This window comes from Peromyscus maniculatus, chromosome 13 (genome assembly GCF_049852395.1).
Source record: "Peromyscus maniculatus bairdii isolate BWxNUB_F1_BW_parent chromosome 13, HU_Pman_BW_mat_3.1, whole genome shotgun sequence".
Taxonomy (NCBI): Eukaryota; Metazoa; Chordata; class Mammalia; order Rodentia; family Cricetidae; genus Peromyscus; species Peromyscus maniculatus.
The window spans coordinates 23,426,468-23,452,836 of record NC_134864.1 but is presented as its reverse complement, the minus strand read 5'-3'; the positions used below and the strand labels follow the sequence as shown (position 1 = coordinate 23,452,836).

General features: G+C 43.0%; 1 protein-coding gene across 1 annotated transcript in view; it reads left to right on the top strand.

Annotated features, from left to right (window-relative positions):
- Positions 1 to 26,369, top strand: part of Twsg1 (twisted gastrulation BMP signaling modulator 1) — a 45,244-nt gene that overhangs the window by 5,837 nt on the left and 13,038 nt on the right. The gene's annotated exons all lie outside the window — the stretch shown is intronic.

Below are 26,369 nucleotides of genomic sequence, written 5' to 3'. Positions count from 1 at the left end.
GCCACTCCATCCTAATCTGTGAGTTCCAGGCCACAAGGAGAGAGAGACCTTGCTTCCAAAGCAAAGGTAGATGGCTTCCGAGAAACAGTCACTAAGGTTAACCCTAATTACTGTGCAATGTGTACATGTGTGTGAACACACACATACACACAATGTACTATATTTAAAATACTTAACATTGTTTCTCTTATCAAAGATAGTTTTTTATTCTCACATAATATATTTTGATTACAGTTTCCCCTCCCTCTGCTCCTCTCAGTTCCCCCCACCTCCCCTCCATCTAGATCCATTCACTTTCCCACAGGCTTCTAAGGGACAACAACAAAATATGATATAATATGATAAAACAAAAAACAATACATTGGAATAGACCAAAGCAAACAGAAGAGAAAGAGCCCAAGAAAAGGCACAAGAAGCAGACCTACTCATCCACACACTCATAAAATCCCATTAACACACTAAACTGGAAGCAATAACACGTACACAAAGGACCGATAGGTAAAGAAGAGAGAATAAAAAATATATAAATAAAACAAAAATATGATCAAATTAAGGAGAAAACCAGCAAAAGCCCCATGTCTGGATAGTTTTATGACAGCTTGACACAAGCTAGAGTCATCTGAAAGGAGGGAACCTCAATTGAGAAAATGCCTCCATAAGATCTGGATGTAGGGCACTTATTTGTTTGTTTGTTTGTTTGATTATTATTTATCTATTTGGTTTTTTGAGACAAGGTTTCTCTGTGTAGTTTTGGTGCCTGTCCTAGATCTCGCTCTATAGATCCGCCTGGCTCTGCCTCCTGAGTACTGGGATTAAAGGCGTGCGCCACCATCATCTGGCATATAGGCCACTTTCTTAATTAGTAATTGATGGGGAAGGCCTAGCCTATGGTGGGTGTTCCACTCCTGGGCTGGTAGTCCTGGGTTCTATAAGAAAGCAGGGACTGGACCTGCCTCAGCTGAGTCTACCAGGCTGGACTGACTCCCCAGGGGAGACCTTGCCTTGGAAGAGGTGGGAATGGGGGATGGATTGGGGGGTGGGGAGGAGGGAGGACGGGGGAATCCATGGCTGATATGTGAAATTAAGTTAATTATAAAATAAAAACATTGCTGGGCAGTGGTGGCGCATGCCTTTAATCCCAGCACTCAGGAGGCAGAGGCAGGTGGATCTCTGTGAGTTTGAGGACAGCCTGGGCTACCAAGTGAGTTCCAGGAAAGGTACAAAGATACACAGAGAAACCCTGTCTCGAAAAACCAATAAATAAATAAATTAATTAATTAATTAATTAATTAAATAAAAACATTTAAAAAAGGAAAGCAGGCTGAGCAAGCCAATAAGCAACATCCCTCCATGGCTTCTGCATCAGCTCCTGCCTCCAGGTTCCTGCCCTGTTTCAGTTCCTGTCCTGACTTCCTTCAGTGATGAACAGGATGTGGAAGTGTAAGCTGAACAGACCCTTTCCTCCCTGACTCTCTTTTGGCCCTGGTGTTTCATCACAGCAATGGTGGCCCTGACTAAGACACCAAAAGATGACATTGTGGGTCAGGGAGCTGCCAAAGATGCTGCTGAAGTCCCCTCCTCTGGCCGTCCATGCTGGGCACAGCCCACCCCTGTGAGTGGTCTGATTTCCCTGTCAACTCCCCCAGAAGAAACCACAGTTTCTTTTTTCCAAATTTCGTCCTTTTATTGAAGATAGGTTCTTTTCTCATACAATGTTTCCGATTATAGTTTCCCCTCCCTCTACTCCTCCCAGTTCCTCCCCAGCTCCCCTCCCCTCTGGATCCACTTCCTTTCTGTCTAGAAACAGGCTTCTAAGAAATAACAACCAAACATGACAAAATCACATATAATAAAGTAAAGGGAAAACTGTCATATTGAAGTTGGACCAGCAACCCAGTAGGAGGAAAAGAGTCCCAAGAGCAGGCAGAAGGGTCAGAGACGCTCTCATTCTCACAGTCAGGAGTCCCATAAAAATACTAGGCTAGGGGCTGGAGAGATGGTTCAGAGGTTAAGAGCACTGACTGCTCTTCCAGAGGTCCTGAGTTCAATCCCCAGCAACCACGTGGTGGCTCACAACCATCTGTAATGAGATCTGGCGCCCTCTTCTTTTTTTTAGATTTATTTATTTATTATGTACACATCATGGAGATGTGTACATAATAAATAAATCTAATAAAAACACTAAGCTAATAGCTGTAATAAATATGCAGAGGACCTGGTGCAGCCCCCTGCAGTCCCCGTGCTCGCTGCTTCAGTCTCTGTGAGCTCATATGAGCCGTACTCAGTTGACTCAGAGGGCCTTGCTCTCCTGGTGCCCTCCATCCCCTCTGGCTCTTACAGTCTTTCTGCCTCCTCTTCCTCGGGATTCCCTGAGCTCTGAGAGATTTGATGGAGACCTCACGTTTAGACCTTCTCTTCACAAAATGTCTGGCTGTGGGTCTCTGCATCTGTTCCCATTTGCTGCCAGAGGAAGCCTCTCTGATGATGACTGGATGAGTAGAACAGAATGTCATTAGGAGTCATTTTGTTGAATTATTTATTGTTATTATTTATCAGTGGTGTTTGGTCTTACCCTAGATCTCTGGCCTATCCAGTCTCTGGCTCTTGGTTACCCAGGCAGTGTTAGGTATGAGTTCCTTCTCATGGAGTGGGCCTTAGATCAAGTCAGAAATTGTTGGCTGCTCCCACAAGTTCTGAGCCACCATTACCCTAGCATATTTTGTAGGCAGGACAGATTGTAGGCCAAAGGTTTTGTGGCTGGGTTAGTGTCCTGCAAAGCACCTTCCTGTACCAAAGAGACTAGAATATAGGGGTGAAGGCTCCATGGAGGCACCAGCTCGACTTTTCCGTGCTCAATGAGTTGTGTGGGCATTGCCCTCAGCAAAGGGGCCCCGCTGTCAGTTTGCAGAGAACAACCCTTTTTCTTAGGAGCAGCCTGCATTTTTTGGGAATTTCCATGGGATCCCCTTGGCCAACAACTCAATTGAATGTAACCTAGTCCCTCCAGTGGAAACCTCACCTGGCTACAAGAAATGGCCAGTTGAGACTCTGTAGCCCCCTTTATTAGGAGTCTTCATTAGGATCATCTTTAAAGAGTCTAGAATGTTTCCACTGCACTAGGGGAAGCCAGATTTTCATTTGCAAGTGGTTATCGATTGGAGACTTCCTCTGGATTAGGGATGGGGGAGGCACGTGTCTACCCCTCCTTCCAGCTCTAGGACTCTATCTGGTACAGACTGGTGTAAGCCCTGTGTATGCTGCCTCAGTCTCTGTGAGTCACATGTAGGTAGATCTTGTTGATTTAGGGGCCTTGTTTTCTTGGTGTCCTTCATCCTCCCTGGCTCTTACACTCCTTCCTCCTCCTCTTCCTTGGGGTTCCCTCAGCCCTAAGGGGAGGGATTTGATGGAGACATCCCAATTAGGGCTGAGTGTCCAAGGTCTCTTCCTGTCTGTGTATCGTCTGGTTGTGGGTATCTACATATGTTCCCATCTGCTGCATGAAGCAGATTCTCTGTTGATGGCTGGTCAAGTTACTGATCATATATATTTGTCTTTCTGTGTCTAGGTTATCTCACTCAGGATAATTTTTTTCTAGTTCTATTCATTTACCTGTGAATTTCATTTTTTTTTTAACCAGCTGAGTAACAACCTGATTGTATAAATGCATCACATTTTCTTTATCCAATCATCTGTTGAGGGACATCTAGGTTGTTTCCAAATTCTGGCCATTATGAATAGAGCAGAAATAAACATGGTTGAGCAAGTGTCTCTGTGGTAGGATAAAGCATAGGTATATGCTCAAGAGTAGAACAGCTAGACCCTGAGGCATATGGATTCCCATCTTTCTGAGGAACCACCACACTGATTTCCATAGAGGCTGGACAAGTTTGCATGCCCATCACCAATGAATGAGTGTTCCCCTTACTCCACACTCTCACCAGAATGAGCTGTCATTGTTTTACTGAGCTTAGCTGTTCTGACGGGTGTAAGATGAAATCTCAAAGTAGTTTTGATTTGTCTTTCCTTGATAACTAAGGATGTTGAACTTTTTTTGTTTGTTTGTTTGTTTGTTTTTCGAGACACGGTTTCTCTGTGTAGCTTTGCGCCTTTCCTGGAACTCACTTTGTAGCCCAGGCTGGCCTCGAACTCACAGAAATCCTCCTGCTTCTGCCTCCCGAGTGCTGGGATTACAGGCGAGCACCACCACTGCCCGGCTTAAAATCAGAATGAAGGCCAAGGAGAGCACATCGGGGATTAAGGCTGCCAACCAAGGCTGATGACCTGAGTTCAATCCCTGGGACCCATGTGAAGGAAAGAGAGAATCAGCTTCTAAAAGTTAACCTCTGACCTACACACACACACACACACACACACACACACACACATGTACGCGTATATACACAAATAAATGCAGTAAAATATTTTTTAAAATAAGAGTGTTAAATATGAAGTGGAAAAATCCCGTGACTCAGTTCTCCCTGCTCTGTTTGATCCCCAGGAATGCCTTTAATGTAGTAACTGTTTCTGTGCACTTCCTTTATTGACTTTAGCTACATGACTGAGAGATAAGCTTTTGTTACTGTTTCTTTTCCGTTTTCATTTTTAAACTAGGGTCTTTTTTAAAAATATTTTTTAAAATTTATTTGTTTTTATTTTATGTATATTAGTGTTTTGCATGCAGGTATGTCTGTATGAGGGTATCAGATCCCCTGGAACAGGGATTATAGACACTTGTGAGCTGCCTTGTGGGTGCTGGGAACTGAACCCAGGTCCTCTGGAAGAGCAGTCAGTGATCTTAACCACTGAGCCAACTCTCCAGCCCCTAAACCCTTAGGGACTTTTATAACCAAGGCTGGCCTCCAGCTTGCTATGGGGTCATGTGACCCTACCATTAATGGCTATGTTTTTTTTTTTTTTTTTTTTTTTTTTTTGAATTTGAAAAATAGGCTTTATTTTAACCAGTGGTATTGTCTGACATCCTATGGCATATGGAACTACAGCCAAGTTCATGAACACAAACCAAACAGCAGTTCCCTCGTTCCCTTGTCTTCCGGTAGAGAAACTGGGAGATGGCAGCATTTGGCTATGGATGCCAGGAGCTCTCTGGCCAGCTCCAGTGAGTCCGGGCCCTGGAGCATGGCCTCTTAACACAGCATGGTCACATGTGCAAAGACATCTTCAATAAAGTAATCCGAGCAGAATCCTGTCGGAAATCACACTTGCCTTCATAACCAGACATGACCACTAGAATGCATCTTGCTGGGTTGGTGAGGAGCTGAACTGCATACTGAGGTGGTAAAGCCTGGCCAGTCTGCTTCCTTCTGGGCTCCGGGTGATCAGGGGTCCTACCCTGCCTGCTAATGGCTATGTTTAATGTCACAGAAAGAGAGAAATTCGTTTCCCTTGTCCTGTGAACACTGCAGTCAGTGTCGTATTGTACTTTATCATATTACACTAGAGACAGAATCTCACTGTGTGGTTCTGGCTCACATGAACCACTCTCAAAGATCTGCCTTCTGCCATAGAGGCTATATATATATAGCATGGAGGTCCGTAGGACGACTGTGGCATATAATAAATTTCAGTTTTACTCAATTATTGAAAAAAAAATAGCCAAATGAATGGAAACACATGAACTATGAACCAAAGACTGAGGGGCTCCCAGCTGGATCAGGCCCTCTGAATAGGTGAGACAGTTGATTGGCTTGATCAGTTTGGGAGGCATTTAGGCAGTGGGACCAAGTCCTGTGCTCATTCCATGAGTTGGCTGTTGGAAACCAGGAACTTATGCAGGGACACTTGGTTCAGTCTGGGAGGAAGGGACTGGACCTCCCTGGACTGAGTCTACCAAGTCGATCACAGTCCTCGGGGGAGGACTTGTCCTGGAGGAGATGGGAATGGAGGGTGGGCTGGGGGTAAGGGGAGGGCGTGGGAGGGGGGAGAATAGGGGAACCCATGGCTGATATGTAGAACTGAATGGTATTGTAAAATAAAAAATATATATCACAAAAAAAAAAAAAAAAAAAAAAAGATCTGCCTTCTGCCTCCCGAGTGCCGCAATTAAAGGCGTGCACCACCTGGCCAGCTGTCTTCAGTAGTTTATACTTTTAGCATAACTTATGGTGGGCTGCCTCAGATCCGTCTGGAATGAAGTGTTTCCTAGACTTTTACTTTTATATTGTCACAGGTGGTAATACCTGTGTCCTGAGAGGTAGTCTAATATAATAATTAAAAAGAAAATTAGCCTGTGACTCATACCTGTTACTCCAATTCTAGGGGGGGACGAGGCAGTTCTCACCAAAACCAACCTAAGAAAGAAATGAATAAGAACATGAGCTCTGTGGCTGGGGAGGTAGACCAGTGGATAAAAGTGCTAGGTGAGCAAGCCTAATGACCCAGGTTTGATTCCAGGAACCCCCACATAGAGGTAGGTGGGTGTGCAACCCACATCTGTAACAGCCAAACTCCTAATGCAGGACAGGAGACACAGATAAGAGAATCACGTGGAAGCTGGCACACCAGCTAGCCTGGAGTCCACAGAATGGCAGAAACAAGCAAAGCTACCTGTTCAACAAGGTAAACGGTGAAAACCACTCCCAAAGCTGTCCTCCACCTGGGCACCGAACACACACACCTGCTAGTGCACGTGTTCACGGGTCCACAGTAAATAAGAGGAATGTGAACTCTGGGTCCAGACTGCCCACATGTCATCCCTTCATCCATTTACTGGATTTATAGTGTTGGACAAGTGAGTAATTCAGTGCCTCAGTTTCCTATGTATTAAACAGGGATAACAGTACCTACACATGTGGCTGATGTTAAGGGTGAAGTATTTTGAGCAGTACCCGGTACTTAGGAGTTCTGTCAGTTACCGTTAACCCGTGTTTCTGCTTTCTAGCAGTATTTGAATCCTCCTTGCTTTATTTACAAGTATATTTTAAAGCTGACAATCAGTAAATAAGGTTTACTTTAATGATTATGTTAGCACTGATTATATATTTATAGGGGGTACATTTCCCTTCTTGGGTGACTTTTTCCTTATCCTACCTCATTAGTCATTAATGCCTTGTGCTATTGTAAATTCTTCATCTGGGTTGCCTCTCAAATGGAAGGTTTAGTTTTGGTGTTTGGAGACTCAGCTGAGGCTCCATGGCTGAGAAGCAGACTGTGGCACATGGAAGTGAGTGTTACAGCTCTGGAGGGAAAGGTATCCTGACTGTGTGGGGAGTCAGGCTATCCCTGGAGCTGGGGTATGGTAGGGGATGGTCTCCCCGCAGGATATTGTTGCTAGAGTTTTCCGCCTTGCCCACAGTCAGGACAAATCTCTGTCACCCGCCAGTCCCACAGCCGCTCAGACCCAACCAAGTAAACACAGAGACTTATATTGCTTTCAAACTGTATGGCCGTGGCAGGCTTCTTGCTAACTGTGCTTATAGCTTAAATTAGTCCATTTCCATAAATCTATACCTTGCCACGTGGCTGGTGGCTTACCGGCATCTTCACATGCTGCTGGTCATGGCGGCATCTGGCAGTCAGTCCTTCTGCCTTCCTGTCCTTTTATTTCTCCTCTCTGTTAGTCCCGCCTATCCTTCCTGCCTAGCCACAGCCGATCAGGTTTTATTTATTGATCAATCAGAACAACTTGACATACAGACCATCCCCCAGCACAGCCAAGTGCAGACCATCTCAGACACCTGCACTCAGGCCCATGGTCCTAATCATCCTCTATGCGGACCTGCTGGGTAACGCCACAAAGAACCCAAGAAGGGCTCCCACAGGACATACAGAACATCCCACAGCAGGATATAGCAATCCTCTCCTGGAGAGCCACTGCAGCTGAACTTTGCTCAGTCCCCACCTAAGGGGCTTTCCAGCAGAGCTCTGCTTCTTCTTCTCTCTGGCCCAGGGTATTGCTTCTTTTGCTTCACTCCACCAAAGGGGAAACCCCTGCAGAAATGTAGCAATCTTCTCCGGCTCAGGTGGAAAGTTGGTATTTTTTTCTGCTCCACCTTGCTCAGTCTCCTAAGGGAACGTCTCTGCAAGGTTTGTTCTGCTCAGTCCCCCAAGGGATGTCTTAGCAAAGTTCTTCTTCTCTGCACCTTTGAATGAAGATCTTCAGCCAACACTTTTGAGAAAGAGATTTATTTGGGGAGGAGGAGTCTAGGAGAGTGGCTGCCTCTACCACGGTGAGAAAGAACAGCTCACAACTGACCAGGCAGGGTGGTTTATATAGGATTTCTTGGGTTTCTCCAGGGAGAAGATTTTCTGTTCAGAGATTGGTTAGTTTTTTTCTCCTCAGAGATTGGTTAGTTTAGTTGGTCAGGGGCAGAGATGACTCTGATTTCAGAGCTAAACTGTGTTTCTTTCACTGGCCTTGTTTAGCATTATGGCTCTAATTCTAAGGCCAGGGCATATTTCTTTCACTGGTTCTGATTCTAGGGACAAAGGGTGTTTCTTCGGCACTGGTTTCAGGGTCAGGCCTTGTTTCTTTGGTTCTGGGTTCAGGGATAAAGTGTTTCTTTCACTGGCTCGGTTCCCAGATCCAGGCTGCGTTTCTTTTACTGGTTCTGGGTTCCAGGGTCAGGGTGGGTTTCTTTAGAGGGCCCCTTTTCCCTACAGCACAGACTTTGCATTAGTGTATTCCTGAGCTAATCACTGTTTCTTGGATCCCATGTTTTGTCATTTAGAAAATACATGCCTTCATCCCTTGAAGTCCTCAGATAGGCTGTATGGGAAGTAACCTGAGTACTACCTTCCTGAATTCCTAACCAGAAAATAGACCTTTTCTGATTCTATGCCTACATGATGGTTTTCCTGGAATAGAATTTTATGTTTTAAAGCCATTTCTTTATTGTCTACTAGGACCCACAGTACTGGTAAGAAGCCTGGTGCCAGTTCATTCCTTCTTCCCTATGAGTAACCTATTTATTTTTGAAACTTAGTATAGTATCCGTCTTAGTGTTCTGTTGCTGTGAAGAGACACCACGACCAAGGCAACTTATAAGAAAGAGAAAGCATTTAATTGGAGGCTTGCTTGCGGTTCTGAGGGTGAGCTCATGTCTATCATGGCGGGGAGCATCACAGCAAGCAGGGTGGGGCAGTAGCTAAGAGCAGGAAGCAGAGAGAGACACTGGGAATGGCAGAGGCTTTTGAAACCCCCAGACCACCCCTAGTGGCACACCTCCTCCAGCAAGTCCACACCTCCTAATCCTTCCTAAATAGTCCACCAACTGGGAACCAAACATTCGAATGTATGAACCTGTAGGGACCTTTTTTGTTTACTCCACCAGTGCCATTGCCCTGACATTTTAAAATGTAAATAGTTGAGCCTAGGTACGTGGATACCTTGTGAGTCTTTTGAAGGGAAATCAAATTTGAGCATGTACGTTACCTTGACTGCTGGAGCTTTGTAGTACGGTCTAACCTTGACTGCTGCAGCATTGTAATATGGTCTAACCTTGACTGTTGCAGCATTGTAGTATGGTCTAACCTTGACTGCTGCAGCTTTGTAGTATGGTCTAACCTTGACTGTTGCAGCTTTGTAGTACAGTCTAACCTTGACTTTGTAGTATGGTCTAACCTTCACTGTTGCAGCTTTGTAGTATGGTCTAACCTTGTTCTTTTGAAGATCTTGTTGTCAATTCTGGATTGCTTGCATTTGCTTTAGCAAGAATTATCTTGCTAATTTCTCTGAAAAAAAATTGATAGGAATTAATTGAACAGTAGTTTTTGGTCTTTAGAAAAAGTGAGTACAGAGTTCCCTTATACTCCTCTGTCGAGCTGTATTTTGTTATTTTTCAACATCTGTTTATTCTTTTTCTTATTGAAACAGACTTGCTGTTTTACCTAAGCTGGTCTTGAACTTGGAATCCTCCTACCTCAACCTATTGAATTCCTGGGATTACAGACTTGCACCACCACACTCAGCAGTTTCTGGCTATTATTGTTTTTCATTACTGTGGTACACTTTTTACTATGGATGAACCAATATTGATACCTTATGTTATTAACTAAAACCCATTGTTTACATTTTTGTCCATTATGTTTTTCTGTGGGTTTTAACAGATGCATGGATCTGTGTGTTTATTTATTAAATTTTATTTATTTATATTTTATGTATTAGTGCTCTGCATGTATACCTGCATGTCAGAAGAGGGGCATCAGATCCTATTATAGATAGTTGTGAGCCACCATGTGGCTGTTGGGAATTGAACTCAGGACCTCTGGAAGAACAGCCAGTGCTCTGAACCATTGAGCCATCAGTCCAGCCCTGATACTGTGCATTTCTGACTGTACTCTTTCAGAATAGTTTCATTGCCCTGAGTCTTTCCTGTGTTCTCAACACTCTCCATCTCCCACCAATCTCCAGCTTCTAACAACCGCCATTGCAGAGTGCGGTAGAGTTAGGGTCACACAGCTTCTTTCACTCAGCAAAGTATGTTTCTCCCATGGTTTTTCATGGCTACTGTATTAGTCAGGGTTCTCTGGAGGAATGGAACTGATAAATGAATCTATCTGTCTATCTATCTATCCATCCATCCATCCATCCATCCACCCACCCACCCATTCATCCATCCTTCCATCCATCCATCCATCTATCTATCAATCAATCATTTATTTGTAGAATGGAGTACAGGCTGTGGTCCAGCTAGTCTAACAATGGAAGCTCCAAGAATCTAGTAGTTGTTCAGTCCACAAGGCTGGTTATTTCAGGTGGTCTTTGTGTACATCGGGATCTTAAAGAATGAGGCTCTAATGGCAGGGAAGGAATGGACTTACTAAGGAAAGTGAGGAGGAAGCGCAAGAGAGAGCTTCCTTCCATGTCCTTGTGGTGGTATTGTGTTCACCAAAATATTGTGTACCTTAATAAACTTACCTGGGGTCAGAGAACAGACAAGACACTAGTTAGTCAGTGATAGCACACGCCTTTAATCCTAGCATTCCAGAGATAGAAATCCCTCTGAATCTCTGTGAGTTCAAGGCCACACTGGAAATAGCCAAGCATGGTGACACACACCTTTAATCCCAGAAAGCCAGCCTTTAATCCCAGGGAGTGGTGGTAGAAAGTAGAAAGATATATAAGGCGTGAGGACCAGAAACTAGAGGCTTTTGGCTGGTTAAGCATGTGGCTGGTTAAGCTTCAGGCTTTTCAGCAGCAGTTCAGCTGAGAGCCATTGGGATGAGGACACAGAAGCTTCCAGTCTGAGGAAACAGGACCAGCTGAGGAATTGGCAAGGTGAGATAGCTGTGGTTTGTTCTGTTTCTCTGATCAACCAGCACTGATTCCAATAACTGGCCTCAGGTTTGATTTTATTAATATGAACTTTGAAGATTCCTGCTACATGTCCTTACATAGACTCCAGCAGAAAATTACTTTTATGTGTATAGGTGTTTTGCCTGCATGTATGTCTGTGTACCACATGCATTTCAGGTGGCCACAGAGGTCCAAGGGCGTAGTCAGATCCCCTGGGACTGGAGCTACAGACGGTTGTGAGCCACCATGTGGGTGCTAGGAACTGAATCCAGGTCCTGTAGAAGAGCAGCCAGTAACTACTGAGCCATCCCTCCAGCCCATGAAGATATTTTTTAAGTGGCTGAGGGCCCTGTAAGGTTAAGAACTGCTGCAGCTTTGCTCTTCTGTGAGCACACTGACTTGTCATCACAGAACCACCTCTGTGGTCTGCAGGGTTCAAGGCACATTGCCGTTTAGGTGATAGAGTTTTTCTCTAACTCACTAAGTAGCATGCACAGAAATGACTATCGTAAGATGAGGTAGAAGGGTAGGTACTTAAGAAAGAGAGACGGGGCTGGAGAGTTGATGGCTCAGCAATTAAAAGCACTTGCTGCTCTTCCAGAGGACCTGGGCTTGATTTCCAGCATCACATGGCAGTCACAACCAATCATCTGTAATACAGGCCCAGGGATCTGATACTTTTTTCTTTGCCTCAGTGAGAACCAGGCACACACATGGCATGTGAACATACATGCAGGTAAAATACCCATACACATAAAATAATAAAAAATCATAATAATTTAAAAAAGAAAGACAAAGATATGGTCTAGGGATGAGAGAGCTTACCTATTGTGAAAAGCTCTGGATTCACTCCTCAGCAGTCAAACAAACGAACAAAATGAGTAAATAAAAACAAACACAACAACAACAACAAACCAGGTAATAATGCTGTAGAGGTTTAAAACAAGATGTTCCTGAGAGAACTTAGATTCTCTTTTGTCAGTTTAGTTTGAACATCTGTACTGCTGAAATGACGAACTCTGAGGATGTTAGAACATTTGCCTATGTTTAGTCCTCTGCATTCATGAAATAACTAAATATAAAAACGTTTCCCTGGGAGGTCATAGTCATGTAAATATTTTTACCAGGATGGTTGCAAGTAGTCAAGACAGTGTGCAGTCATCCCAGCCGCTCCTACAAGTTGCTAGGCATAAGGGTGGTCCCCATATAAATGTTTATTTTGTGCTCTGACTGCAAAGACATCTTGCTTTAAACATGAACAAGCAAATGGTTGTGGATGTCTTAGTGCACACCCTTGTAGTCCTCCTGTTTGGATGGAAAGCTATATATAATACAGGATGTTCCTTTTGACTGTCTCTTGACTGTTTTGCTGCTTTTATAAAAAGAATAAATTAAAATTTGAATCAATCGTATGTCTGCCGTGGTCTGTTAGCTTTCCATCACTGTTGCAAACTATCTCAGATAATCAATTTTTGTAGTGTGATGGTTAGTCTACATGGTCAGCTTGGCTGCGTTTAGAATCACCTATTAGGAGACGTACTGGCCGGGTGGTGGTGGTGCACACCTTTAATCCCAGTACTCAGGAGGCAGAGGCAGATGGATCTCTGTGAGTTTGAGGCCAGCCTGGTGTACAGAGTGAGTTCTAGGACAACCAGGACTGTTTCACAGAGAAACCCCAAAAAAAGAAAGAAAAAGAAAAGAAATAGAAGTTTAGTTGGCTTTAAAGCTTTGTTATTTGCAGTGTACTAATGTCTTAGGGTATGAAGAGACACCACGGCAATCTTATAAAGGAAAACATTTAATTGGGCCTTGCTTTACAGTTCAGAGATTTAGTCCATTATCATCATAGTGGGAAGCATGGCAGCATGCAGGCAGACATGGTACTGGAGAGGTAGCTGAGAGTTCTGCATCTGGATCTGCAGGCAGCAGGAAGTGAAGTGGATTGAGCTTCTGAGACCTCAAAGTCCACCCCTAGTGACACACTTCCTTCAACAAGGCCACACCTACTCCAACAAGGCCATTGATCTTAATCCTTTAAAATGATACCAGGCCCTATGAACCTATGGGAACCATTTTCGTTCAAACCACCACAGCTAGCAAGTAACTCTCCTGATTTTCCTTAACACAAGTGAGATGCTATATTAAATTTCTTGCTTCATTTACTGACATGTTATACAATACCATTTTGGTTTACACTAGGAAGTCTTGTAAACATCTTTTCCTGTATTGGTCTTCGGTCCATCCATTTTCCTGCTTTTTTTGTGTGGTTCTATGTTTTGTATTTTAAGAAAGGCTGTATGCGCTGGAGAGATGGCTGGAGAGATGGCTCAGAGGTTAAGAGCACTGGCTGCTCTTCCAGAGGTCCTGAGTTCAATTCCCAGCAACCACATGGTAGATCACAACCATCTGTAATGAGATCTGGTGCCCTCTTCTGGTGTTCAAGCATACACAGAGAACACTGTGTACATAATAAATAAAATCTTTTAAAAAAAGAAAAAAAAGTAAAGAAAGGTTCAATGTGGCTCTGGCTGGTCTTCAGCTTGCTGTGTAGCAAAGGCTAGCCCTGAACTCTTTCTTGTTCCTCCTGGGTCTTCCTTTCAGAGTGCTGGGATTAAAGATACTTGCTCTCAAGCCTGGTTCCATTTCCCTGTTTTACAGTGTGCTTGCCAGATGTCATATAATAAAATCATGCAATATGAATGCAGTGTCCATATCTGTCCTCTTTCACTTGTGTATATTAAATGGTTAGACTTGAGCTGGTGAATGACTCAGTGGGGAAAGACATTTACCTCCTCGTGGTATATGCCTGATGACCTGAGTGATTTTGGTGGGTGTCCTCTGACCTCCATATGCATGCCATGCCACATGTGGCCACGTACATGTATGCACATAATAAAACTAATTTTAAAATTTTAAATGATTAGACTTTGTCCCAAAATTTTTACCCTGCCTTGTTTTCCTTTCATTTAAACTTTGTAAGAAGTTTACATTCTCACTAAAATGGTTAACAGAGGATAACTGAAGCATACATTTCAGTCTTTCATTTAGTATAATTTTCTTTTTTTCTGTTATAAAATTACTGAACGGTGTGGTCACCAAATTTTAAGAACACCTAGTGGGATCCTTCACCCAGAGAACAACTGTTCTGTGTCCTGACTCTGAGTCAGAATCATCGTGTCACTGGGAACCCTGAGGTCATCTGCACTTTCTCCAAGACTTTCCACTTGGAAAACAGATGATGTTGCCATTAACCATCTGAAGCCATGGAAGAATGAAGTGCTGGATTACAATCTAATAATACCCATTTTCCCTTCACCAACAGTGACTGAGCATGGGCAAACACGTGTGATTGTGTCCAGTAGTGAGACTAAAAGGCACCTGTGTTTAAACAATTTGAAGATTTCCCCTGAGGACTGGTTGATTTTTCTTGAAGAAGGACTAATAACTAGTTATTGAAATGCTAGACAGAAACAAACTGCAAAAAACAGTAATGTTTAACTCAAACCAGAGTCACATCCTAACCACTTGCTAATTGAATGTTATGTGCATTTTATACCTTCATTTGAAAAGTGAGGGTAATCTGCCCCATTAGAGCTTTATGAGACGTGAGAGAGTACACGCACAACACTTCAAGTGGGGCCTGTGTTTAAAGAGACCCGACTTAAGACTTTGGGGAATGTGGCCACAGAAGTAATTGGAAGCTTTGAGTCACTTTCTGTTTTGGGCTTCTGTGAATGTTGTGTTTGGTTCGGTCACATGTTCCATTTGACTAAGCAGCACTCAAGTTTATTCATAGTGAGGCTGGTAAAATATAGAAATAACCCAGTTCAAAGGAAAGCCCACATTTTAACTCCGTCATTTTTTCTGTTTAAGAAGTGGAGGATTTTCAAATACATTTCTGTTTTCAAAAGTGGGCTAATGGAGTTTTTGAAGGAGGTAACCAAGAACAAAGCTTTGTGTACATACCTGTAATCCTATCACTCAGGGCAGCCTCACCCATTCCACCCTGTTGGAACAGAGACCGTAAAATAACGAGGAAGTTGACAAGGTGCAGAAGACATTAAGAAGAGAGCTAAGGGCTGCTTCCTGGGTTTGGGCACAAAGATGCACTGTCATGCAAGATATTTCCCCAGGCTTTGGTGATAGTATATTGCTTATTTTCTATATCAGGGTGTTATATAGTTATGATTTTGTTAGACATGCATTGGAGGGATGAGGAGATAGATCAGTGAGTCAAGCCCTTACCCCATAAGTGTGAGGACTGGTGTCCGGATCTCCGGTGTGTGGTGGCCTGCCCGCAGTCCCAGTGTGCAGGAGGTGGAAGCAGAAGCAAGCTCACTAGTCAGATGAGCAGACACCAAGAGCTGTGGCCCAGCAGGAGATTCTGCCCCAGTACATAAGATGGAGAGCGATTGAGGAGGACACTTGAAGTCACTTTAGGCCTCCATGTGCACACACATGTCCACACATAGACACACGCCAACATTTCTCTCATGGGAGGCATTGATTTGATATTATTTAGCACAATATATGCAAATTCATATAATGTAAGCTACCATTTGTAAGCTGTGTGAAAGGCACTTTTTTTAAAAATATTTATTATGTGTATGTGTGTGTGCCTAAGTGTATATCTGTGCAACATGTGAGTGCACATACAGGTCAGAAGAGGCGTCATGTCCCTGGAACTGGAGTTACAGGTGGTTATGAGCCACCATGTGGGTGCTAGGAATTGAACCCTGGCCCTCTGCAGGAACAATGAATATTCTTAACTTTTGAGCCATCTTTCCAGCCTGGCACTATATTTTTTAAAAAGTTTGTTAGTTTTTTTAATTTGTTTCTCTCAATTGCCCTACGCAATAATTTATAAGCAACTAAGAAAGTAAAGGAGTGTGTGTGTGTGTGTGTGTGTGTGTATATTTAAAAGAAGTTTTATGTCTTTGATCAAGTGGAAGCTTTTATAAAGTTTGTGGGAGACCACCTCCGACCTGCTCCCACCTTTTGAAGGGTTCTTGGGTGGAGGAGAGAGGAATGAGGAGATGTTAGGTAGAAAGAAAGAGACATATAAGAAAGAGATGCAGGCGCCGGGCGTTGGTGGCGCACGCCTTTAATCCCAGCACTCGGGAGGCAGAGGCAGGCGGATCTCTGTGAGTTCGAGGCCAGCCTGGGCTACCAAGTGAGCTCCAGGAAAGGCGCAAAGCTACACAGAGAAACCCTGTCTCGAAAAACCAAAAAAAAAAAAAAAAAAAAAAGAAAGAGATGCAGGATAGCTTCGGGAAGACCCTGGGTCAATACCCAGTCACCTTGAGGTTTATTCCAAAGGGCTTTTTGTACAATGCCAAGGGGTGAGGCAAAAGACCTCCCCCTATCAAGATCAAAGAACAATGTACAGTCAAGTGTGGACCCTTAAAAACACCTGGTACCCACGCTCATGGTCAAATCATCACATTACGCAGCTCTGCTGGGTAAAGCAAGCTCAGATTCTCTGATTCTGAGTAATTTGAGCCCCCACAAAAACTAAAAACCAAGAAATCAGCATTAGCTTGATGGTCTTTAAATACTTTATGTATGTATGTATGCTCAGAGTGTTCTCTTGATCCAAAGACAGGACACAGGTTTTATGAAGGAACAAGTTACAAAGCTTTATAACTCTTGTTTTCCTAGATTTCTAGAAAGCTTGATCTCACAGCGTTCTGTTTCTATGTTGTATTAGGTTCTGTGTTGGTCCTGCTGTTGCCTTTTTGATGCACCAGGACAGTGCTTGCTAAGCTTCACAGGCTTAGCATGCACTCCACATGAGCTCCATGTCACTCTAACAGGCCTACCAGTGCCTCCTGATGTCTGCACAGCAGAACTACAGCCTCAGTGTACAGAATTCTGCAGAATCCACGAGATAGAAGTCTGTATGTATTAGGTCATGGACGAGTCAGAAAGTAGTGCACCTGCCAACTATTGAAAATGCTGTGTAATAGCTAAGGGTGACAATAAGGAAAATCAGTGTTGGGGAGAAAAAGGCCACAACATGATTATGGACTCGCTCTAGTAATTTAGACATGTAATAAGATGTCTAAATTAACAGAGATGATTAACAGAGATGATTTCTGTCCTGTGTCTAAATTTTTTTTTTTTTTTTTTTTTTTAGATTTTAGTTGTGTCTAAATTTTTTAACTGCAGTGTTGATGTAGAGACTCAAGGGTTATATAGTATCAAGAAATACTTTAAGTTTTTAAATTACATTTATTTGTTTGTACACACACACACACACACACACACACACACACACACACACACACACACACACAGAGTCCATGTGGAAGCCAGAGGACAACTTACTAGAGTTGTGTCTCCTCATGTGGATCCCAGGGATTGAACTCAGGTTCAGCTTGTTGGGAAGTGTGTTTATTCTCTCTTCCATCTCACCAGCCCCCAAGGAGCGGTCTAACCTGTCTGTAAGTACTTCACTAGGTCTTCTCCTGAAGTCATCTGTGGAGCTTGGCAGCAGGCACCCTTACTAGCCTTTCTCAGACTCCACAGGTGTCCTCAGGTGATGGGGTCTGTGCCTAGCCATCAGGGGATACTGGCCCACACTGTACCCAGCCCTGCCCCTGCACTCCTCAGGTGTCTGCCGACCCTTCTCATCAATACAGCAGCTTCCTGACGCTGTCCTTCCCCCTTCAGCAGGTTGATCCTTAGTTTCCTGATTGTAACTGATCCTTAGCAGGCACCTAGGATAGCTCAGTCTTAAAGAATCTCAGGATGGTTTGGCTGCAGTCCCCTGAGGCTTGGAGAGTGACAGAATGGCCAGGTCTCCTCTTGATTGACAACTCATTATGTAGAGGAGTCTTAGTCTCATAAAACCCCCTCAAGGCTTGTCCTTGGCTTGAGTCCATAGTCTTTATATCAGGATGGCTGGCTTGCCTCTTAGGTGAGGCTTCTGTGTCTCCTCCTCCTTAGGAGGCCATGGCTGGAGTTGTGGTTCCTTTCCTCTGTGTCCCTCTTCACTAGGAGGCCATGGCTGGAGCTGTGGTTCCTATCCTCTGTGATAAAGCCAGAAATCCATGGAGTCTATTTAATGAGCAAAGTAATTTATTTTGGGGTAACTCATTACAGCATGGGTATTTATCATAGCATTTAGGAAAGCCAAGCTATGTTCCACGCTCATCTGCCTGGTCAGTCCCAGCATCCAAACCACGAGGCTAGCAAAGAGAGTACCATTTGTGCATCCCAGGTCTTAAGGGTCCCGAGTGGCCACGCCCCAGGGGCATGTACTTCAAGGTCATAGGCAGGTATAGCAGTTACCTGCCACCTCACTAGGGGCAGTGTTTCAAGGTCATAGCTAGAACAGCTACTCACTACATCTCCCTCTTTTGTTGAAATAAGAAAGTTCTAACCTAACATAAAACTATATACAATAGGAATGATTATCTAGTATAGTCCAGGAGAAATAAAGGGTAATGACATAAACAAAAATGGAACTACAACCAACAAGAACATCAAACAAGAGACACATACTAAAATCCAGAGATGTCCAGAACATAGGTAAATGGCGTGTTACAGAGGTTATTCCTCTGTAACAAAGTAAGTAAGAACATAATTAATGTTCTAGCTAAGATACGAGAAGATTGTAACTGTAACCATTAGTCTTCAACTCCATCAAAGAGCTGAGTGCTGTGTATATCACTCTGTATAAATAAAATGCTGATTGGCCAGTAGCCAGGCAGGAAGTATAGGTGGGACAAGCAGAGGAGAGAATTCTGGGAACAGAAAGGCTGAGGAGGAGATTCCAGCCTGACGTCCAGAGAGCAGCATGTAAAGGCAACAGGTAAAGCCATGGAACACATGGCGACATATAGATTAACAAAAATGGGCTTAGTATAAGAGTAAGAGCTAGACAGTGGTAGACCTGAGCTAATGGCCAGGCAGTTTAAATAATATAAGTGTCTGTATGTTTATTTTATAAATGGGCTACGGGACTGCCGGGGCTTGGTGGGACCCAGAGAAAAAACTCTACCTACACCTGAGAAGGAACATAATAATACCGAGAAAACAGGAAATGCACGCAAGCAATTTTCAAAATTCTTGTGAGAATAGACAAAGACAGCTGGCAGCCTGGACAGTCACCTAACGTTTCTCACCACCATTGGAGCATCCAATTTGGCTACAGGCCTAGAATATCTGACAGACCATTGTCAGAAGCAGGAATTCTGAAAGATCATCTTCCCTGTCTTGGCAGAGTTCAGTAGGTGCTTTTCCTTGTGTCCTGCTCATCCGAAAAGGACAGTGTTCACACTGTGAGCAGTCGAGGCAAGGGCAGTTATCAAAACTTTTAAATGCCATATTCTCTAGGTCTGTGGAGTGTTTGAAGATTACCTATCCATCTGACCTGTGTATCTGTAAATCTGGACAACATAACTAACATAACTATAGACAAGCATGGATGATTATAATTCTGTAAGTCTTATGTGCCTAAATAACCTAAGGACTAAGGCTTCACATAAACAAGGTAAACAGTCTGTAAACAAATGTACAGTAAAAGGACAATGACTTCAAAATTGTGACAATACACAAAATATTTTAAACAGAGATAGAAATGTATAGTGCAATATGCGATATGACCACAATATCCTTAATATGTATCAATATACAAAATATCCTGAGCAGTAGAACATATATACCATGACAAATATAATTTTACATTTCTATCAATATGTAAAATATTTCAAGCAATAGTAGAAATATATGTACAATACAACAAATACAGTTTTGTATTTGTATCAATATACAAATTATCTTAAATAGGAATGAAAAATAGTTTACATTTGTATCAATATATAAGAATCCATAACAGTGCAAATTATCTAAGGCTGATATTTTACTTAAATATTTTAGTAAATATAGTAACCTGCCCTAATATCCTATACCTATCCATTCCCCTTTTTCTTTTCTTAAGGAGAATACTGAGTCTAATTTTTATTGTTCCACCCCCAACCTTATAGCCATTACCCATAACCTGGAGAAAAATGAAGCCTTTGGGAAAGGGGGTATGTTCTTTTAGAGTTGCTTCCTGCTGTTTAGGGGGCAATGGCATCTCTGTGGGGTTCTGTAAGAAAGCATAGATAGTTAGGTTTCAATAGGACTAGCTGTATATTATGCAGCTAGTCTCAGAATAATGGGTAAAGTTGTCTGAGATTCTGGCTAGAAGTATAGTATGATGGACCATCTCATCTTGGAACTGTTCTGGAGAGTTTTCAGTCCAAAGTTAATCATAGAGTAATGTTTGTGGATACCATGGCATCATTCTGGACTGGGTAGAGTTGTTGTGGGGCCCCATCTTCCTTCTGGAGACTTCAGAGATTGCTATGAAAAGACTTATCTTTCACTGTGGAAAACTTGAACATTATTAATATCAAAATGGAAAGTTTGGATTTATTCAGGATAGAGAAAGGATTCCCAAAAAGCAAGGACAAGCATGGAAAGAAATAGAATCTTGACAACAGTGGTTGCTAGATTATTGGTTTTCTTCTGTCTCACGCCAGTTGGCTCTTCTGATGTGAGACAGAATCTCCTAATTTTTCTTTTAGCAATATGCTTGGGTTTAGAGAAGAAGAGAGCTGCATTCCAACTCCAAAGTCAGCTTGATTTATAATTGAATTGGGACCACAACTATTCTAGAATTAAAGAGATAATGAGGTTAGGCAGTGAGATATTACCCTGTGTATATTGGTACCAATAGGTTCATCCTTTCTCCTGTAGATGTCTAGGTGTCCAAGGCCTTATGATTTCTTGAAGATGGGTATTTCTATTATCCCATAAAGACAAAAACAGAACCCTGCCCTGACCCTTGTTTGTTGAGTTTTTCTTACAACTTGTAGCGATGTCACATTGGTGGATGAGCTATTGCTTCTCCTCATCAAGGGGTTTCTCCTGTTCGAATCTAATTTTTATTAATTTTGTTGATATTCATAGCTTTTTTTCTCTTGTAGAAACAAAAGCAAAACCCCTTCCCCAATGTAGGATGTATCCTGGTTGCCATTACGAGGTCAACACATCTTTGAAGTAAACCGAATGGTTTAGCTCAGGAGTGTTTTCTGTTATCTAATGTCACTCTGCAGCTGTTGTCCCTTTCTCATCAGCATTGAGAAAAGGTTAATAAAGCACTATGCAATCTATTTCTAGGGGTCATTGTTACCTCTTTTTGTTTATGTAGCGTATCCTTTAAAGTTCAATTAGATCTTTCCATGACTGCTTGGCCTGTAGGATTGTGTGGTATACCTGTAATATGCTTTATATTGTAATACGCAAAAAAAAGTCTCATTTCATTTGAGATATATGCTGGGGCTTGTCTGTCTTAATTTGTACAGGTACTCCCATGATGGCCATAACTTCTAATAGGTGTGTAATCACAGAATCAGCCATTTTAGAACTCATAGGAATTGCCCATTGAAATTCTGAATAGGTGTCAATGGTATGGTGTACATATTTTAATCTTCCAAATTCTGCAAAATGAAACACATCCATCTATCAAATTTCATTTCTTTGTATACCTTTTGGATTGCTTTCTGCAGGTAATGGAGTTTGGTTACAGAAGGAACAAATAAGACACTTTTTTTTTTTTTTTTTTACAATTTCCTTGGCTTATTGCCAAGGGATGGAAAAGTCCTTCAAACCCTTGCTATTTGCATGGTATTTCTTATGAAATTCTGAGACTTCTAGCACATTACCTACTAATAACTGATCAATCTCATCAATGCCTTGTGCTTGAGGACCTGGCAGACCCATATGGGATCTGATGTGTTACATATATATATGTAACAATGTATGTATGTATGTATATAATGATCCCCATTTATGATGAATCCCTGTAATTGTATAAATAGCAAAGTTAATTCTATATTATCAGGAATAAATTCAGCATTTTCAATATATAAAACAACTGTCTCTGCATATTGAGAGTCAGTGACTATATTGAGGGGTTCTTTGAAGTCCATTAGTACCATAAGAATGGCATACGGTTCTGCCTTTTGTGCAAAATTGTAGGAATTTTGAACCACTTTACTTAAGTCTCCTGATTTATATCCTGCCTTTCCTGACTTATTTGCATCAGTATATAATGTGGGGACTCCAGAGATTGGTTTTTGCCATACAATGTGAGGAAGGACCCATTCAGTTCTTTTTATGAATTCTATTCTCTTGCTTTTGGGATAACAATTGGTAATTTCTCCCAAAAAAGTTACTGCAGGCTCTCTGCCAGTATTCATTATCTTTCTATAAAGAGGAAATTTTCTCATTAATTAAAGGTACTACAATTTCTGCTGGGTTCATTCCTATCAACTGACAAAGTCTTAATTTTCCTTTTAGAATCAAATCAGAGATCTTTTCTATATAAGTCTTTAACTTCTTACTCAGTTTACGTGGTAGAAATATCCATTCCAATATAATAACTTCCCTCTGTATCAAAATCCCTATGGGGGATTGTCCACTAGGAGTTCTTGGTTAAATCGGTGCTGTTGGGCTCTGTTTCTTCAGGAGCAGCTTAGTCCAATCAGTGTTAGTGGGTTCTGTATCAGGGAGCAGTTGTTCCCAGTTGGTGCAGGGTGTGCTTTATAGTTTCAGTGGTTGTTAGGTTCGTAGGGGTTGTTTTTGTTTTTGTTGTTGTTGTTGTTGTTGGAGCAGGGAAAGGTAGCTGTCTGGTCCCTGGGACTCCGATGGGTAGGGCCTAGGGGCTAGAGACCTGATCTGCCAGTCTGGAGATCGGGGCTTACCTGTTCCCAGTCGGTGTAGGGTAGGTTTATGATTCTGGTGATCTGGTTCGGTGGCTGGGCAGCGCCTTCTTTTGTGTTGCTCATTCATCAACTCCTCAGCTGATCTTGTTTCCTCAGACTGCAGATGTAGGATTCTGAATCCTCTCCCGAATGGATCTCAGCTGAACAGGTTGTTTAGTAGGGTAATCTCACCAACACCTTCAAGTTGTTGGGTTTCACAGGATCGGCAGCTGGGCCCTGGGTTGGCCTTATACAGGGTGTTTAGATCCATTCTGGTTGCCTCAAGGTGATGGCTCCTTCCCCGGGTGCTGGGATTAAAGGCATCCCTGTTCCAAGCTCTTAATCTCCTTGTTTTCATTAACTCCTCAGCAGGTAATAGCTCAGTTTCTGGCCTTTATTATGACCATGTCTCTGCCACCGCTCTGCCTGCCTCTGACCCTGTGGGGGATTGTCTAGAGGTAAATATGGCTAGAATTCAGTTAAGTTCTAGATTCACATGATCCACATGTGCTTCTCGTATTTTCTTTTCTACTAGAGCCAATTCCTTCTCAGCTTCGGCTGATAACTCTCTTGGACTTCAAGGTCATAGGCAGGTGTAGCAGTTACCTGCTGCCTCACTAGGGGCAGTGCTTCAAGGCCACAGCTAGAACAGCTACCCACTACACTGTGTCCCCTCATTAGGAGGCCATGGCTGCAGCTTGGGTTCCTTTCCTCTGAGTTCTCTTCTGCTTCTCATCTGCTTCAGCTGTCCTCTCACCCCCTTTATTTCTGATGCTCTTTCAGTCTGTTTGTTTGAAGGAGTCAATTCTCTGTCATCCTGGCTTTTCTCATTCACTGCATCACATGCAATCTGCTTGAGTCTATCGTCCTAGCCCAGAAGATCTATTCAGTTTAAAGCCCCTGCCCCATAATTGGAGCGATCATGAAGTTACAGTCCAAACAGGGAAAAATTGTTACTATCTTATAAATAATCTTCCATGACAAGCACACTGTTTGAATGTATCAGTAAAAATAAAACTTTGTATGTGGACGGAAGATGTAATGCACACCTTGCATTGGCTAGGCAAGCACTCCACTGCTGGGCTGTACATAGTATTTTTGGGTTTGCCGTGTTGAAGATTGACCCAGCACCTTGCTCATGCTAGGGCACTGCTTTTATTACCAAGCAACGTCACTGGCCCTTGCTATTTGATGTATGTGTTTTTATTTGTTTAAGACCAAGTCTTGCTATGTAGCCCAGGATGGCCTTGAAATTGCCATCCACCTGACTCAGCCTCTGGAGAGTTGGAACTTGTACCCCTGCATGGGTGATACACTAACAATTGTAAGAAGATATTGGTGTTTTTTTTAATGTATGTGTGAAGGTGTTTTATATGTATGTTTGTACATGATGCATGCGCGTGGGTGAGTGTGTGAGTGTGTGTGTGTGTGTGTGTGTGTGTGTGTGTGTGTGTGTGTGTCTGGTACCTGTGGTGGCCATATTCCAAGTAACAATTTTAAAAGGATATTAGTGTTTTTTTGAAAAAGAATTGTATACATATGGGTGTTCTACTTATGTTTATGTATTTCTTAGGATTTCTATTGCTATGAAGAGATACCGTGACCCATGGCAGCTCCTTTTTTGTTGCTGTTGTTGTATAGTGCAAATTCTAATTGGTCTTAATAAAAACCCGGAGTCAGATATCGGGTTAAATGCTGAAAGATCAGAGAAGCAGAGCAGCAGCCACTAGAAAGACTAGGAATCCTCAAACTGTTCCATCCTGCTTTATCGCTTCCTCTCCCCACCAAGCCCGTTTCCTCCTCCCTAGTGCTGGCATCAAAGGCGTGTGCCTCCCAAGTACTGGGATTAAAGGCATGAGATCCCAAGTGCTGGGATTAAAGGTGTGTGCCACCACTGCCTGGCCTCTATGGCACTCTGATCACCAGGCAAGTTTTATTTGTCAGGACACAAACAGAATATCACCACATTGTTTTTGTTTGTTTGTTTGTTTGTTTGTTTTTCAAGACAGAGCTTCTCTATGTAATAGCAACTGGCCTTGAATTCTCAGAGATCTACCTGCCACTGCCTCCCAAGTGCTGGGATTAGAGGCATGCACCACCATGCCAAGCTAACCAAGGCAACTCTTGTGAAGGAAAACATTTATGAAGGATGTAGCTAGAAGTTTTCTCCAGTTCTGCCTGGGCCCTGCAGTCCCATGGCCTGCTTATAAAACAATCACACACAAGCTTAATATTATTTATAACTGCTTGGCCATTAGCTCAGGCTAACTACTGACTAGCTCTTACACTTAAACTCAGCCCATTTCTGTTCATCTATGTGTTGCCATGTATTCCGTGGCTTTACCTGTGTGCCATTACATGCTGCTCCCTGGACGGCTGGCTTGTGTCTCCTGACTCAGCCTTCCTCTTCCCAGAATTCTCCTTGTTTGCTTATCTCGCCTATACTTCCTGCCTGGCTACTGGCCAGTCAGCATTTTATTAAACCAGTGTACAAAAGCATTATCCCACAGCAGAAGGAAAACATGGGTGGCTTACAGTTCAGAGGTTCAGTCAATTATCATCATGGTGGGACATGGCTGTGTGCAGGCAGACATGGTGCTGGAGAGGTAGCTGAGAGTTCTACATCTTGTTCAGGCAATAAGAAGAAACTGAGGCACTGGGCCTGGCTTGCGCATATATGAGACCTCAAAGCCCACCCCTACAGTGACACACTTCCTCTAACAAGGCCACACCTCCTAATGGTGCCACTCTATCGATTATGGGGACCAATTACATTAAACTGTGTGGTGGTTTGAAAAAATATGGCCCCCAAAGGGAGTGACACTATTAGGAGGTGTGATCTTATTGAAGGAAGTGTGTCACTGTGGGGTCGGGCTTTGAGGTCTCTTTTCTCAAGCTTCACCCAGTGTGAGTCATGGCTTCCTGATGCCTTCTGGTCAAGATATAGCACTCTCAGCTCCAGCAGCTTGCCTGCCTGCACACCGCCATGCTTCCCACCATGATGATAACTGTAATCGAGCCACCCCAATAAAATGTAAGAGTTGCTGTGGGCTGGGTAGTGGTGGTATATGCCTGCAGCACTCAGGAGTCAGAGGCAGGCGGATCTCGGTGAGTTCAAGGACAGCCAGGGCTACACAGAGAAGCCCTGCCTTGAAAAGTCAAAATTAAAAAAAAAAAAAAAAAGGCGGTGATCATGGTGTCTTTTCACATCAATAGAAAGCTTAACTAAGACAAACTGCCACAGTGTATATGTACTGTGTGTGTGTGTGTGTGTGTGTGTGTGTGTGTGTGTGTGTGTGTACATGTGTACTGTGGGGATCAGAAGAGGGTGTCAAATCCCCTTTAACTGAGGTCAC